We start from the raw sequence: 16,735 nt of genomic DNA on the forward strand, positions 1-16,735 counted from the left end.
ATTGCCTGGGGGTGGGTGGGGATAGTTAAAACAGATTGCTGGCCCCCAGCCCCCAAAACCCCCAAAGATCTAGCAGGACTGAGGTAGGACCCTAGAATTTGCATCTCTAACAAATTCCCAGAGATGCTGGTGCTCTCAATCCAGGAACTACACTCTGAGAACCACTGTTCTAGACGCTATTTGAAAAGAGTATTTTTTAGCTATAGAAACTTTCTATTTCCAGCCACCAAGCTGTTGCTAAAAAAAGCTCAAGGCCTGATATCTCTGTTATCTCAAGACCAGGCTCCCAGTATGCCATGGAGGTGCATGCACGGACGCGCACACACACAATCTCACATTATAGAACGCCATAAACTCTGCTGACTGTCATCTCGTTTTCATGTCCCTCAGCTATCATGATTGCTGCCTATTATAAAACTGCAATAAAGAGCTAAGCACTCACTTTAACAGAACATGCAGAGTCTTCTACTAATCATTTATTTACCTTGGTTTGTATCCCCTGAATAGTTCATAGTAAGTGACACACACAGTTGGGGGTCAAGAGTGGGGTCTCAGTCTGGGACAGCGTCTCCCAGCTGTAACAAGGCAGGCATGTCTGGGCACGTCTGGAGTGCTCATCCAGGTAGAGGTGGGTACTAGGGTGTCTACATGAAAGATCAATCAAGAAACTTCAGGAAGAGAATTCAGTGCGAAGAGAGAACCAAAGGCCAAGGTGTGGGAGTCGGTGAAAGGACAGTAGGGTGCAAGTTCAAGGGGGTGGAGGAGGGGAGCCCAGATTGGTCTCAAGTTCTTCCTCCCTTCTCGATGGTACAGCAGCACCATTGACATCAACGAATGTTTACTGAGCACCAACCACATTCCAAGGACCCTGTTAGGGAGCAGACACGAGTGCTAGCGAGCTGGGGAAAGGAGAGGGCAACAAAAAAGGGATGAAATCAAGAAAGGTCATAAATGGACATTTATCAATGGCCCAACTTAGCCCACCTGAGTGAGGATGATGGCATTTTCCCATTTCAGCCAGGTGAATGCTGGAGGACAACGCTGAGATATAGGCAAGGGCACTGAGCATCAGAAAATGAGCAGGAAGGTGCCAGGGCAGCCTAAACAGTGATCAATACTACCTCAACTATTAGCAACTGGCACCAGCACCACCATTACCGTCACCATTACCACAAGCCTGGCACCCAGCCCCCATTAAAGCACCCAGTCCTCACCTGGCACACCCGAGATACTGGAACCGAGTATCTCATTGATCCTCACCTCAAACTTATGAAGTTGGCACATTTTTCAGATGAGAAAATGAGACAGAGAAATCAAAGAGCTTGCCCAAGGTTAAACTTACAAGTAGGGGAGACGGGAAATGACAGAGGCAGGCTTGCTTGCTCCAGAATCTGCCTCTCCGAGTGCCTGCGATACGGCCTTGCTACAATATGCTACCGCTGACCACCAACAGAGCTGGCGAGAAGAAATGTCTAGGAGTTCCTAAAATTCTGCCAAGTTGGACAGCATTTTGTACCGTGACTGCTATTATGACCTAATTTTGTCTTTGCCGTTGTAGCAGAGTCTGGAGGAGGAACAAGACACCCAGGCTAAGTGTCTACCTTTGAGGAAGATCTTATCCTTTTCTCAACATTCCAGTTAATTAGCCATATGACGTCGGACAAGTCACTTTAATATGCTGAACCCCAGTTTTCGTACATCCAAAATAAAGGAGTTGAACCAAATCACTGTTTTCAAAATGCAGACTCTACAGAGCCTTAGTCCTCGTAACTCTCTCAGGATAACTACAGGATAACACCTTAATCTGTTTTATGTATCTGGTTTCTATGTTAGAACTTCTTTGGACAGAGTTCTGTAACAAAGTTTTAAAGTCATCAGACTGGATGATCCCTTTTAGTAAGAATATTCTGAAGCTCAGAAAATTCAAACTCACTTCTCATCATTCATAATACTAGCCCAGCTCCTCCTTAGTAAACACAGACTGACTTCCTAAAGAGACTCTTTAAGAGGAAGAGGGAATAAGACCCTAAACTCCACCCTGAGGTTTTCTCCATCAGAGTATAAAGGGTGCAGCCCACAGTTTTGAGTATGAAAACCACTCTTGAGCATCACGGGGCTGACATTTTCCTATACATGTCACCAGCTTCTAACCAACTTACCTACCAGTTATCAAAAATAAATCACCTAAGCAACAACCAAAACAAAAGGGATGTGTGTGATGCTTGCCTGGGGCAAGGCTGAGGAACTCCAAAGCTCACCACTAAGCTTCTTCTCAAACCCTCGTGTGTTGTTTTAGCCCCTGACAGTCTTCACTTCTGACCACGACGCTCTGCTGGAGTGGTGAAAGGAAGAATTCAGTTGCCAGAGACTTTGTTCACACTGACTCCACATGAGCCCTCTGATAAAGACAGCAGTTCTGGAAGAAGCTTCTGCCCTCTGAAGCTCTACCTCTCCGGTCCTCAACACATTCCAGACCTTTGCTGTAAAAGGTTAGCTGAGTCCTGAGGTCAAAGGTTAGCTATGTTTAAGATTTACCAATGCCCCCCGCCCCTCCAGACCACCAGAAAGTTTAGGAAAGATACACAAGCAGCTCATCAGCAGCTCCTGCCATGGGAGTAGACACAGGGTAAACAGCTGCAGGCTAGAGATTTCTGGTTTTCATGTGACTCCCTTATACACTGTTGAAGATTCTTTTGTTGTTGTCAACCGTTAATACATAATATTTTTATAACAACGCACAACAGAACAGGCGGGGCACGGAGGGATGCAGGCAAGAAGACCATCCCTCCCTCCTCTGCCGGCGCTTCTCATTCGATGCCCCTGACCGTTTCCACTGGAGTCTCAAACCTCAGCTTCACCAACCCTCTGAGTGACTTTCAGGCACTTAACCACTCACCTTCAGACAGTTTATGAATGAGCTGGGAATGACAACTCCTAACTCAGAGGGCAAACCACAAGGATCAGAGAAAATTACGTATTAATATCAGTACCCAGTTCAGCACCAAACACACAGTACAAGGGCCCTATAAATGACAGCCGCTGTAATTGTGATTCTGTTCTTTCCTCTCTTGTGAGACTTTTGAGGTTCTCTGTTGCTCCTTTTGACCCCCGACCTCTGCTGTGACTGCTGATCTGATTTGACACCGATTACTTCATATTACAAACTGGGTGTAGGCCAAACACAGCACACTAAGTATTCTATGCTTCCTCATGATTCATACTGTGTGGAAGCCCCACGGGGATCTGGTGGAGATGATCAAACTGCTAATCTTATTTATAGCAAAGCTCACCAGAATTCACTGTTGGAAACTAGTTCCTGTCCTGGTGGCTGTGTTCAGTACAACTCAGGGCTAGCATTAGCATTACTCTCTGAGAAGCTCCATGCTTTGTGGATTACAAGAAAAATTCTGTTTTGCAAACCTTTTGTTTTCTCTGCATAGTGAAGCTGTTTAGGTATCACACCTTTCTTTTCAGACTTTAAAAGGAGACAACAAACTGATATTAGGATTCAAACATTCTACTTATTGAGTGCCTACTATATTCCAGGCAAGGAGACAATCACCAGAAATAGAAGACCCTGTGCCTGCCCCATGTGAATGGGGCACAGAGAAGCAAAGCAAGGACTGTGACACAGTGTATGCCAAGCACCCTGGAATACAACACTCCACAGCAGCAGCAGTTCCTGACCTCGTGCACGCCAGAGTCACCTGTAATCGGGTGCCTGGCCCCACCCCAGGCCTGCTAGATCAGAATCTCTAGGGTTAGGACCTGGGAATCTGCATTTATCAAACATCTCAGGTGGTTTCTATGCACTGGTCCATCTGGGCACCCCAGCCAGAGAGGAATCTGTGAGGCCAAGAAGGTGAGAGTTCTCCAGACAGAGGGAAGAGCATAAGCAAAGGTCCAGCGACAGGGTGTCTGGCATAGCTGCAGCCTGTGGGGTTTGGGGAGAAAAGGCAGCTGGAGAAGGAGCCTGGCTCAAATCACAAGGAGCCCTATGTGCAACTACAGAGCTGGCTGTCATTGCTGGGGCTCAATCCTGTCTCTCCCTATTTGTAGCTGTTTGACTTTGGAAAACTCATATAGTGCCTTTGTGCCTCAGTTTCACCATCTATGTGATGGGGATAATAGCACTACTTCCTTTTATAAGGCAGGCTGTTAGGAAGACTGAAATTACAATAATGCCTGACACATAGTAAGTACTCAATAAATGTTAGCGGCCACTGCCACCGCTACCATCATCATCATCATCAGATTATCTCAATAGGGAAGATTCTGGATCAGATTCACAGCAAGGAGATGAACCAGCAGGCAAGGAGACCAGCTGGAAGGCTTCTGCACCAAAGAGTGAGAAAAGTCTAAACACAGAGGTAGCAAGGATCAAAAAGAAAGGACTGGGAGCATGCCCAAAGGTGTACTCGAAAGAACTGGGTGGCGAACTGAATGTCGTGAGGAGGTTAGAAGAGGGGCATCCATGCCAACCTGCAACTCTCAGGCCTGGATGACTGCAGTCTCAAGCTACAAAATGGTATTGGGGCTTCAATCCCTTACTGGAGCAGCAATGTCACCCACAGAAGAGCAGGATGCACCCACTGACAAGGAAGCTCTTACCATTCCGAGAGAAGACCATGAATTCCAAGGCACTGCTAGGGTCTTGCCTTTATAACCAAGGTCCTTTTACAGGGCTCTCTTGATGTTTTAGGTCATTACACAGGAGGCCCTGGAATCTTTTGCTCCATGTCCATGATGAGGCATTTGTACGTAAGTCTACAAAGGCATATCAAATGCTAATGGTCTGCCATTAGAGAATCCTAATGATTTAATGTTATTTAAACTAGAAGTCTGAAAGCTAGAATTGGCCTCCAAATTGACATGTCTAGATTGGACAAACCATAAAATGCATCCTGAAGGATCTTTAGGTTCCTCCCTATTTTTTACTCAGTATATAATGTCCAGAAGAAAAACTACCTGGGAGATTCGAGCTGTTCACTCACAAACAAGCCATCTCACCTGCACACAAAAGATTACTTTTGAGGGAAAAAAAAATAGAAGGGTGACATCACCCTATCTTGAACACATGACACAAACCAGAAACTCTGCTAGAAGCCAACAGCTACAAGACAGATCCTACTAACTGGAGAGAAATCTTAAAAGAGTCTAACAGATGCCAAGATGGTCAAGAAAAAAATCCACAAATACCTGCTCTCTCATGAGATCTTACCAAGAAACCTTGGTCAAAAATCCATCCTGACTTTGCAAAACTGCTGAGAGAAGAGCTTTACTGTTCTTGTTTCATTCATTCTCAACACGGAACCCAGTGCTGAAGATCCTGGTTCCTCAAGCCTGCATTGATCTCAACTAGGTTTAAGGAATTCAGAGATGCTTCTCATTCCACCTTCATCATCGTGAAGCAGAAACGGTGCAGACGAGATCATTTCTCAGGCAGAGGTGAAAATAAGACTTGCTAGGTTTGCCCATTGCTCAACCTCCTGCACACACTGAACAAGAACAGTTAGTCCAGATGTGCCATTAATGGGGTGATGCTTGACCCTCTCCATTTGACTCACTGAAACATTCCACAACAAACAGGAATGCGCAAAGGCCAGTCCTTTTGGACTGACTGCTCACTCATTTTTATCAGAATCAATAGTCTTTGCTGAGATCCATGTGTTTTAAAGGGGGCAGGGCAGTGAGCAGGAGAGGCAGAGGGAGGGCAGAGTTGCCTCCAGTGGGCAAAGCACTCAAGGTGGATTACGTTCAGACTGCAGCCAGGTTGGAATGACAGTGTCTTGTCCGCCAGCTACAAAGGTGTCCTTCCAAGATACCAGGATATCAGAAGAACAATGAGAAACGTCTTCATTTTTCAGCCATTTTTCCCTCCTACCGGAGCACCACAACCACAATCTGAAGGAAGCAATAATTTTTTCCCGTAAAAAGTTGCTCAATATGCTACTGGAACAGCCTGTACAAGGATTATGCCTTTGCTCCCTATTAGCCGCGAGCAGACGGCTAATGAAACATATTACACAGTACAAGAGATCAAATTTATTTTGACTACCTGATGTATCTGACACACTAAGACGTGGCTAACTGAGAGAAAGTTTCATTGAAAAATCTGTTTTGTTAAAGGTTTCCTCATTCCTCTCCAGTTTTACTATTATAGTCAGTGTTACATAAATTACTGACGTCTGTAACAAAGAAATAACACTTACAAAACAATGAGGAAAAATATTACCTAGAAAGTGTGAGAAGAAATAAAACACGTGAATAATGCAATAACATTGAAATCAAAGTTTTTATGTAACAAATTGTCAAAGACAGAAAAAAGTTAAAACTTTCTAATGAGAGGCAAACATTTTAATACTCTACTACTGAAAAGAAATTATTACAAGTTTTTTGGGAAGCAACCTGGCAGGAGGTATCAAAAGCATTCAGAGTTGATACCATTGATTCAACAAATCTATTTCTAAGGATTAATCCCAAAGACATAATCAGAGATGCAGGCAAATATTTATGTGCAAAAGATACTCATTTCAGCATCATATATAATAAGAAAAAATTAGAAGCAACTTTCCAATCCAAGAGAGAAACGATTAAATAAATTATGCTATAATCATGTGCTAAGAAAATTATAAACCATTAAAATCATGTTTTCAAAGAATATTTTAAAATGGGAGAAAATACTTATGGTACCATTAAGGAACAGACAAAACCTAAAAATGTGACTAATTCTATATATATGAAAGTAATTGAGAAAAACATAGCTAAAGTTAAGTTGTTCTCTCTAGATAAGTTTACAAATTTTGCTTATTTTCTTTGTGGGTTTTTTTCCCCTAAATCATCTACTGTGAACAAGTGCTGCTTTTATAAGTATAAGAAAAGTTATGAAAATAATAGTTACATATATACTTCAACTAGAACATACTTTTCAATGAGGCACTGAACTCTGTAATTTCATGGCTAGCCTACACCTCAATAACAAACCCAAGGTGGCTTCGAATATTTTTTCTACCCTGAAAACTGCCTTAAATGGATGCCTACTGATGATTTTTTAAAGAATATCCACATACATTCTAGCCCTTGAGATTTAGCGAAAAGCATGAAGTATACTTTGAAATACATCACTCGTCACCAATACTGGCAATGAGTTACTCACTCTTAAATATGTACAGTCTTTCAACAAATGCAAGAAAGCAATGAGTCGTCAGTTTACAGACAAATGCATTCTTGTTTTGGTCCTAAGCAGGTAAAAGAGGCATTAAAACCTTACAGTTTAGTCACATTCTGTAAAGCTGCTAAAAAAAAATACACTTTTAGATGCTTCAGTTATAATTTTGTTGTTTGGAGCAACTAGTGGTTTACTCCTATCCCAAACCCTTCCCAATCATCGAGTCTTGAAATCTCTAGTCTGGAATGACTCTCCTTGTCCCATGCCATCTACAAGTGGTCACTCGGGGGTCCCAACCTTGGGTCATAGTTGCAGGGGACATCTACATGTGCATCTCTCTAACACACATATACACAGTTCTGATTATATCTATGCAGATTTGCAGCAGCCCATGAAAATATTTAAGCTAAAAGAAAGTTTGTGCAAAACCAGTGTTTTATCATCTGAGAGTGAAAATAATGTTCAGTGGCATCACTGCTAGGTAAAGTTTCACCTATAAATTAGTGAAACATTCATACAGCCACCAAAAAAAGTGATAGTTGTGACTTGCCTTCAATTCTGGCATATTCTATTATGTATTTTCCCCATATGCGTGCAACTACCAGAGGGTAAGCAAACACCTCTTTCTTTTATGCTCTTAATGCTTTAATAGAGCCAAGAGAGACAACAAGCCATAAGGGAAAGAAGAAACAAAAACTGCTCCCTTTTCAGAAACTGTTTAGTAATTAATTCCTCAAATAGTCATTGAGAGTCCACAACGTGCAAAGGACTGCGGTGGGCACCAAAGGGGGAGATCAAAGGCGGGGCACAAGGGGGACGACAGAGGTAAATAGACACAGATGCTGCCCTCAAAGAGGCTGTCTACTCCTTTGGTTTCCAGAGAAACCAAAGTCAGACACGAGTGAGTGCATATAATGCAGATGCTGCCTTTTATGGCAGTTGGCTGTATATATTGAGAACTCAAAAAAGCTCTTTTTTTTGGGGGGGGGGGGGGGGGAAGATTGGCCTTGAGCTAACATCTGTTGCCAATCTTCCTCTTTTTGCTGAGGAAAACTGGCCCGGAGCTAACATCTGCGCCCATCTTCCTCTGTTTTGTATGTGGGATGCCTCCACGGCATGGCTTGATGAGTGGTGTGTAGGTCTGCCTCCAGGATCTGAACTTGCGAACCTGGGCTGCTGAAGTGGAGCGTGTGAGCTTAACCACTATGCCACCAGGCCAGCCCAGCTCATAAATTTTTATGATTACTCTAACATGATCTGAAATGCAGGGAAAACCTTAGGAACAGAGGTAATAACTTCCAGTATCATTCATTAAGCACTTTCTGAGTGCAAAGCGTTGTGCTTGGTGCCTTACGTATACACCATTTTTAATCCCTGGAGGAACCCTGGCCGGGAGGATTTTACTATCCCCAACTCGTGAATGACGAAAAGATGATGTCCTGATACCTATTGTGCACACACGAAATGTGATGTTGCCATTAAAATGGTATTAATGAAGAACTTGATGTAGTTGCCTGTGCTTTGTTTAAAAAGAAAGTAAAAAAAATTGTATATTATCATAGCTATTGAACCAAATAAAACTAGTGCATTATAAATACACTAAACTATAAAATAGGGTTTACTCCTGCCTTAATGAGACCATGAGTGATTTTTTCTTCATTTCTCTCTATATTCCAAATGATAAAGATGTCACTATTAAATGATAACGATATTACTATTTAGCTGAGATGTTGAGACTGAAAGGTGACAGCGCTGGTCCTTATGGCCAGCCCCCTGGTTGAGCTCCCACTGGGAGTGGTCCCAAACAAATGGCAGTAACTAGAAAATTCAAGTTAGAAAGATCATGTATGTGCCAATCAAGTAGACAGAGCAAAATGGCATTTGCAACCTTAACATCAATCTCTGATTTAACAACCACCTTCCTTTTCAAGTAACAGGCTAAGACGTCTCAAAGAGCCTTAAAAAAAGCTACATAAACACACTAAGTGGAGTGTGTCTTAGAATCTATGTTAAACATTCTGTTGGTGAAGTATGCTTCATCATCGTTGCAACAGCACACATCTCTTTACGGGGCCCATGCCAACGAAGTCATGTTTAATTACAGTGTCAACACACAGCATCTCCTTTACTACCCCTTGAGGGGGTTCTAAAAATCCACTCTGTCAAAGGCCTCAAGTGTTGTCCCCCATGCACATCTTAGGCGGGGAGCAATTCAAATCTGGGTACTTGTGAGAGAAATTATCACTTTTTCAAAGTGATCAGATGAGACTTTGCACAAAAGTGTTATCTTCTGAAAATATAATTCAGGAATGCATGAGCACATGCACATACTCACAAACCACATGCACGCATACAGGGAGTTGTCAACAACCTGAGAGTGTTTAGAAAGTTTAGAGCGGGTTTACTGCCTATTCTAAGTAAACAACCCAAAATAATTCATCTAGAGATAAAAAGACATGGCTTTCTCAGATTAGAAAGGGTACAACAAAGTTAAAACTATCTGGGTCACTCCTGAAGTAGCATAGTGGTATTGTCTCTTAATAGGCAATAAACATGACGGAAATCTTCAGCCACATGAGACCACTATAGTAAATGTAATTACATATATCATTAATTCCAAATTGCCATATGATAGTTCAAAGGTACTTTTAATTATTTTCTTCAACCTTTACTTGAGTAGTCATGTTTGTTACCTGCCCAGGACTAAGCCCAGCATAAAGTAGTAGGTAATAACCCAAATCCATGGGATCCCTCATCTAAGGGCTCTGGATAACTATAACCATAGGAGTATGCACACACTTACAACAAAAATACGTAGAGCTCAAGTTCACATTACATCAACTTTAAAAATTCCTTAAAAGCTCTAGTTGAACAAAAACCTATACAGTGAACCATTTCCCCACTACCTCCCATCACAATCCCAGACATGGTTACCAATGGGTAATACGACAATACAGACACAGTATAAGATAGGCATAACTTTCAAATTTATCACACAATTAAATTCTATTATCAGCCTTCACTGATCTTAACTATTTAAGCAGATATCCTACTTATTTAACTGAAATAATTAACGTAACCCAAAAGCCGTAAGGAAAATTTTCAAAGACCGATCTATCTCTAACATACTTGTCTATCTCTAACATACTTGTACATTCACTTACCAAATGCCCCACAGAATTAATTTCTGCCTACAGAAGGAAGTGTTATTAGCTGGTAAATGTTTATGTAAATTGCTTTGCACAAAGGATAATAAACTTCTACAACTTCAAAGAAGTAAAATGGTAGGGGGCCAAATGTGTTATTAATAACATACATAAACGGCTATCAAGAAACAGTGCACTCTCCCATTTAACCATCAGAGAGGAGAACCATATCCTCTCCCAAATATTTTCCTTCAGGGCCCTGCTGACAAGAAAACTCTGGGCTGCTTGACAATAGGTTTGAGTCTTACAAGTTCTGTGGATCCTAAATGACTGTGGGTCTAAATGCTAAATCATTCCCAAAGAAGTTCTTTGAAAACCATATAGTCCAAGTTTACTATTTAAGCAATATTTTATACTCTGTCAGTAACAGACAGGAAATTTGCTCTACTGACTATCCAGGCCAGAGAAGGCAATCTGCGCCAGGCACAAGCAAAGTCACCACATAGGAAACTGCATCACAGAGAATACTAATCCTATAAGAAATTATGAGGTTGGTGAGATTTATCCTGGAAACATGCTAATATTCCCCATCAGTGACTCCGTACCTGTCTCAAGACGGCCCCTCCTGAAAACAGTCAACTCCTCACCTTTTTCCAGGTACCTAATGAGGGCTTCACTCTTGCTCTCACTTGGCAGTACCTACATTCTGATGGCATTTGCCCACAGTAATGATTAACTAGAACAGTTTAGAATACCGATTTACGCCCTCTGTTCTGTGTGTTCTAAGAAGAGGACTCTGTTGTCCGTGCAGACATGTTGATTCTAGCACATGACACCACCATGATGGTCACTGTGGAAGGCCCGAAGATCAGGAATTCTTAGAGCAGAGGTTCTCAACCTTTAATCACCTGGAGCACTGATCAAAACAGACTGCTGGGCTCCAAGCCCAGAGTTGCCAATTCAGATCTCAGGTAGAACCTGATAATCTACATTTCTAACAAGTTGCCTGTGTGAGCACTCCACTTGGGGAACCCCTGAGACTCCATCTTTTCCTCTTTTTCTCCAGGATCCAGCACAATGAGCTCTTTCAATTCAGTATTCCCATCTCACTATCCAATCACTCCTGAGGGGGTAGAGGAGGGTACGGCTTCATCTCTACTGGAAGTTAAGGACTCTGCCTCTCCTGGTGGGCTCACCCTGGCTGCTTGACACTGCTCATGTTTACTGGGGTCATGGGAAGGGCAACCTACAAGGTCTGCCTGTAATTATAATTTACCAGTTGGCACCACTTCTTGTTTATTTCAACGGGGGTCAGGGAGAAGGAAGAGAGCAAAGGCAAGTCGGTTCTTGCCTATTTAAAAAAAAAAAAAAAACTTTTGTCTAATGAGAGAAGAGTTACATGAACCCTGTAATAAGACAAGCCTATCAGGAATTCAGTTCTAAAGGAAATAAAGCAAGGAGGAAAATTCTGAGATATGATCACCTCAGTCAGCTTGTTTGTTTGGACTTGAGTCTGGTGGGGATACTGACATCTGCTCCTCTACCGTCTTCACGGTCAGAAAAGGAGAGTCAACCCAACTCAAACTTCATAAAACAAAAATTCAAAGATACCCTCTTAATTGCTTAATTATATTTCATTTTTCATAAATTAGCTCCCTGGACACCCAATTTATCAAGTCAGCAGCCTAAAAAACAGCCAAAAAAAATATCTAAGCTTGAAAAATACTGCACTGCTATCACCAAGCATGGGAACAGACTTCAAAAGTCGTCACTCTAACACTGAGTCTCTTCCTTGGCTAGCCCCACCCATGCCCTTATGATCCAAAGGAACTACAGCTGGTCAAGCAGAGGAACTCTGAACTTGACGCCAAGGGGGAATCGACACTGAGCTGTGCCTGACTAGAAAAGAGGGCAAATTCTACGACAGAGAACTACTCAGGGAATTCAGCCTTTATTAACGCAACAGAGGAAAGAAGGTGCTTTTAATTAACTCTGGAAGAGTCATCAGTTCCCAGAGCACAGCTTGCCTTTTACTTCTGCTGTCACAGCACACTCCGGGATGCTGGGACTAAAGACAGCACTCGGGGTATTAAGCACCCCTCCACATCACAGAGATGAACACTGCTGAGACCCCGTGTGCTTGGTGCTCAGGAACAGAGGTCGATCTGAAGGAGACACCATGCAGATTAGTAAACAACAACCATGCTGAGAGCGGGCCTCGCAGGGCCAATTTTTGTGGGCAGACAGGGGAAGTGGGGGGAGAAGAGGGAATCCAAGGACAGTTACGTCCAGGAGTAAACGCTTCCTGTGCACATAAATATCAACCTCTCTACACCAGAGTGTTCATCGTGAGCCAAGCACTCAACACTTTCTGTACAATCCTTCCTTTAACATATGTAGGAACATTCTAGACTTCTCAGGGGTGGGAGTGACAGTGGTGCCAGACACACATCAGGAGCTAACCTCAAAGACCGGTCCAGTTCTCACTGGAAGAATCTTTCTTCTCACAGGGAAGATTCTCTGAGGGGAAAGGATTCCTGTTTCACATGGGTTAACATGAGATGTGGCAGCTTCTAAACTCTCCATAGGCAGCCCCCACGAGTGATATTCATTTGGTGAAGCAGCTGCCAGGGCATGAGGAAAGCCATGAGGTAAAGGTTTTGATCTTGGCACCAGCCTGAATACAGAAGGAACAGAGCAGCTCATCTTAAACAAGTCCCTGTGTTATGGGCTAAACACTCAGGTCCCCCGAGAAAGACATGTTGGGGTCCTAAGCCCCAGAGCCTCAGAACAAAACCTTATTAGGAAATAGGGTCTTTACCGAAGTAATCGAGTTAAAATGAGGTCATTGGGGTGAGCCCTAATCCATAATGACTGGTATCCTTATAAGAGCAGAAATCTGGACACAAAGACAGACTCACAGTAATGAAGAACCACAGGCACTTTGTTACCACAGCCTGGGAAATAATACTCTGCTAAACCAGCCTCTATTGGAAACCCTTGGGGCCAAATGTGTTACAGAACTCTGACTTTTTTCTCATTTTAGGTGATTCTGACTATCCCAATTACTAGGTAACATTCCCAGTAGGGGCTTGGGGCAGGACTCATAATCAAATGTTACTATCTGTAGCAATATGTATGAATGTTGGCATTAAGTTCTACACAAAACCAGAAATACTCTCAAGTCCCTTCAGGTCAGGTTTTGCTATGAAATGAGTTTCCTACAAACCTACAAATATGTTCTCAGTTTCCAGGGCTCTTTGGATTTTCAAACTGCAGACAAAGGTTTATGGACCTTTTACTAAGTTGCAAACCAATACTTAAAATACATTAACTCCTAATGCCACCCTGCCAACCACATTCAGACTATTTTCAAAAATACAAAGAACTGCCTGTGAAATCCCAGAATTCCTCAGGGAAGCCAAAGCATCCCCTCAACTCTTAGATAAATAATTTGTAGAAGAACTTAAAAGTTTTATCTTCAAGGCTGTTAAACATGCAAACAAACCACCAGATACTTGACCTCTCTACTCTCTCTACCACAAGGCTTTTTAAAACAGGATTTTAAAAGAGAGGCAAAAACAATTATGCTTCACAGTCTTACCACAGGAAGAAAACTATAATCAACAGAAAGAGGCCTAGATTATGGTAATGCCCCGCCCCAATGGGAGCAAGAAGGTGAATGTTGTAGGGCACACATCTTTTTCCCAATTAGGTAGATAAATACATGGTGGGTACTCACATTGGGACTTCTTGCACCCATAGATTGTCAAGAAGAAAAGGAGTTCATAGAAGAAATGAAGCCTTCATCTGCATTAAAAATCTTGGTTGACCTGCTCCTCAACAGTGTGAGCACCAGAGCCCCATACACATCCCCAAAGCTGGATACACGCTGGAGATTTTTCCTCGTGTTCAGATATTTTAAAATCTTCCCTTAAGTTCCTGTGTTAGATGAGACTTCTAAAGTGAGCCTCGGATAGGTTCCATAATTATTAGTAGGGACTGTTCCTACCCACACCACCCCCAGCTCAAAAGGGTGTGTGTTTGAGCATGAAGGTTTATGCTGCTAGATGACTTTGTTTTATGGGTATATATGCTTCTCCCTGACCTCACAACCATGAAGAAGAAAGCATTAAAAAGCCAAGGGACAAGAGCCAACAGGAGAGATTAAGAGAATTTACATAGAATAAAATGCACCTTTCCCATAATAACTGTGGAGGTCAGACCTCTATTACACTGAAACAGAACACAGGATCCTCGTTTACTTTTGCCCTATGCATAAGAATTGCTACTAGGCACTAAGTGCAGAATCCAGTGAAGCCATTTGTCAACATCAGCCTCCTCTCCTTGATTCTCCTAATACGCCAATCTACTGTCTTCCAAGTTTTCAGCCCACTTCCCATGGTGCATACTCACTTACAGGTGATTCTTTATGTTTCCCACTCTCACTCCTGTGGAAATCCTGGATCCTTCCAGGCTCAGAGCAGCTACAGGTCCTCCTCCTCCTCTTCCCAGAACAAACCACCTATGATAACCAGCCTCTCCATGCTCTGCATTCCTACAGTCACATTGTTTAGACCACTCCTTTGCCACTGACTCATGTGCCCTTCTGCGTTATTTGTCCTTTTTCAAGTACGCAAATCTTAATTCTCTTAAACTAGCCACACGTCATGTAAGGCCACTATCTATGTTAGGCTCGTCAGCATTTTCCACAGAACAAGTCCTCATAAGTATTTTTTGGTTGGTTGGCTTCCTACACATCATTAGGATAGGGTAAGTTCTTCCCAGGGACACACATTTGGAAACATTGTCTTGCTTGAGTTGCCAAAATGTGGAATGCTCAGTTTATCTCACACCTGATAATGATCAACTAGATACGGAATGTATTTTCCACATAAAGCTTTTTCTTAAACTTGCTTCACTTTCTTCACGTTTCCACAATGTGGGAGCCACAAGATCATTTCCTAGAGTGTCCTGAGTGACAAGCTCAAATATACTCCAAGAAACAACAAAATGGGGGCAAGGGGAGTTTCACAGTGAATCTCATCTCAGCAATAATAGTACCTGATACCAAAAACTAACATCATGAGCCACTTTAGATTAACTAAAAGCAAAACTTTAATCAACTGACTTACAGAACTGACATACACTTTCTATACATGAGAAACTTAAATATTCGAATTTCAAGGACACAGAAATGTTAATGTCTGAAGACTTAACTTAGGGAGAAAATAACAAAACAGTTAATTCCAGAAACACACTGGAAAGGGAATTCCTACTAAAATATGGACCACTAGCTAATTATGAATCATTATACATTTTTATTCCAATTGTGTAAGTTCTTGGTGTCAGTTGCCATGCTTTTGTAGTCTGTTGATTTTTCCTCCAACCCCGAAAAGGTTTCATTTCAAAATAAAGATGCATAAGCCTCAATATAGATGTGAATTTTCACACACCCAACACTTTTTTTTTTTTTTGAGGGGATTAGCCCTGAGCTAACATCTGCTGCCAATCCTCCTCTTTTTGCTGAGGAAGACTGGCCCTGAGCTAACATCCGTGCCCATCTCCCTCTACTTTGTATGTGGGATGCCTACCACAGCATGGCTTGCCAAGCAGTGCCATGCCTGCACCGGGGATCCGAACCAGGGAACACTGGGCCGCCAAAGCGGAACGTGTGTGAACTTAACCGCTGCGCCCCCGGGCCAGCCCAAGACTCAACTCTTAGCCCTTAATCAAGGCACACGATAGAGAAAAGATTCATTGTAATTAACTTAAAAGTGTTGTGCAGCTGACTTGGATTGAGATACTATTGAACAGCGATCATCATTATATCAAATAAATGCCAGTGGTGGGTGCAGCACGTGTCACCACAAAGTGAGGCCAGGTCATTGGGAGGAATGTGAGTTAGGTTACCCCCAGCAAGGTGAACGTGCATATGTGCACCCCCATTCTGCAGGAATATCATTCAGTAACCAGACTGAAAAAGCAGTCTGAGATCTCAGCAAGTAACGTTCAGGGAGCAGAGGGGCTCCTTCTAAGGGAACACAAAACCCAACCCAGACACATGCGATCTGAATGCGAGAACGGTGAGTATGGGCACAACTATGTGTTCCAGCCAAATACCATTTATTAACTGCTAATGAGATTTACACTCTATATATTCCATAGTCCGTAATTTTGAGGAAATTTTAAAAGGTAAGTAGGCCCTGTAGAGAGCACAAAAGAAGGAAAACCTCCTCTGCTCTTCTGTGATTGGTAAAGAGGTTCCACAGCAGGGCTTCTGGCACTTCACTGTGCACTGTAATCACCTGAGGATTCTGTTAAAATGCAGATTCTGATTGGGGAGGTGTGAAGGGAGCCCCAAGAATTTCCATTTCTAACAAGCTCCCAGGTGACACTGCCAGTGGGTGTAGCGAGGCTC

General features: G+C 42.6%; 1 protein-coding gene across 7 annotated transcripts in view; it reads right to left on the reverse strand.

The window, feature by feature from the left end:
• NEDD4L (NEDD4 like E3 ubiquitin protein ligase) overlaps positions 1-16,735 on the reverse strand; it is a 337,485-nt gene that overhangs the window by 151,388 nt on the left and 169,362 nt on the right. Inside the window, exon 1 of one of the 7 annotated variants that reach the window (XM_046671963.1) lies at positions 10,920-10,955. The exons of the other annotated variants lie outside the window; for them this stretch is intronic. The gene's annotated coding sequence lies outside the window, so the exon portion shown is untranslated. Of the gene's footprint in view, positions 1-10,919; positions 10,956-16,735 lie in introns of those variants that run through there. 7 annotated transcript variants of the gene reach the window in all.

The sequence above is a fragment of the Equus quagga genome, chromosome 9 (assembly GCF_021613505.1).
Source record: "Equus quagga isolate Etosha38 chromosome 9, UCLA_HA_Equagga_1.0, whole genome shotgun sequence".
NCBI classification, from domain to species: domain Eukaryota; kingdom Metazoa; phylum Chordata; class Mammalia; order Perissodactyla; family Equidae; genus Equus; species Equus quagga.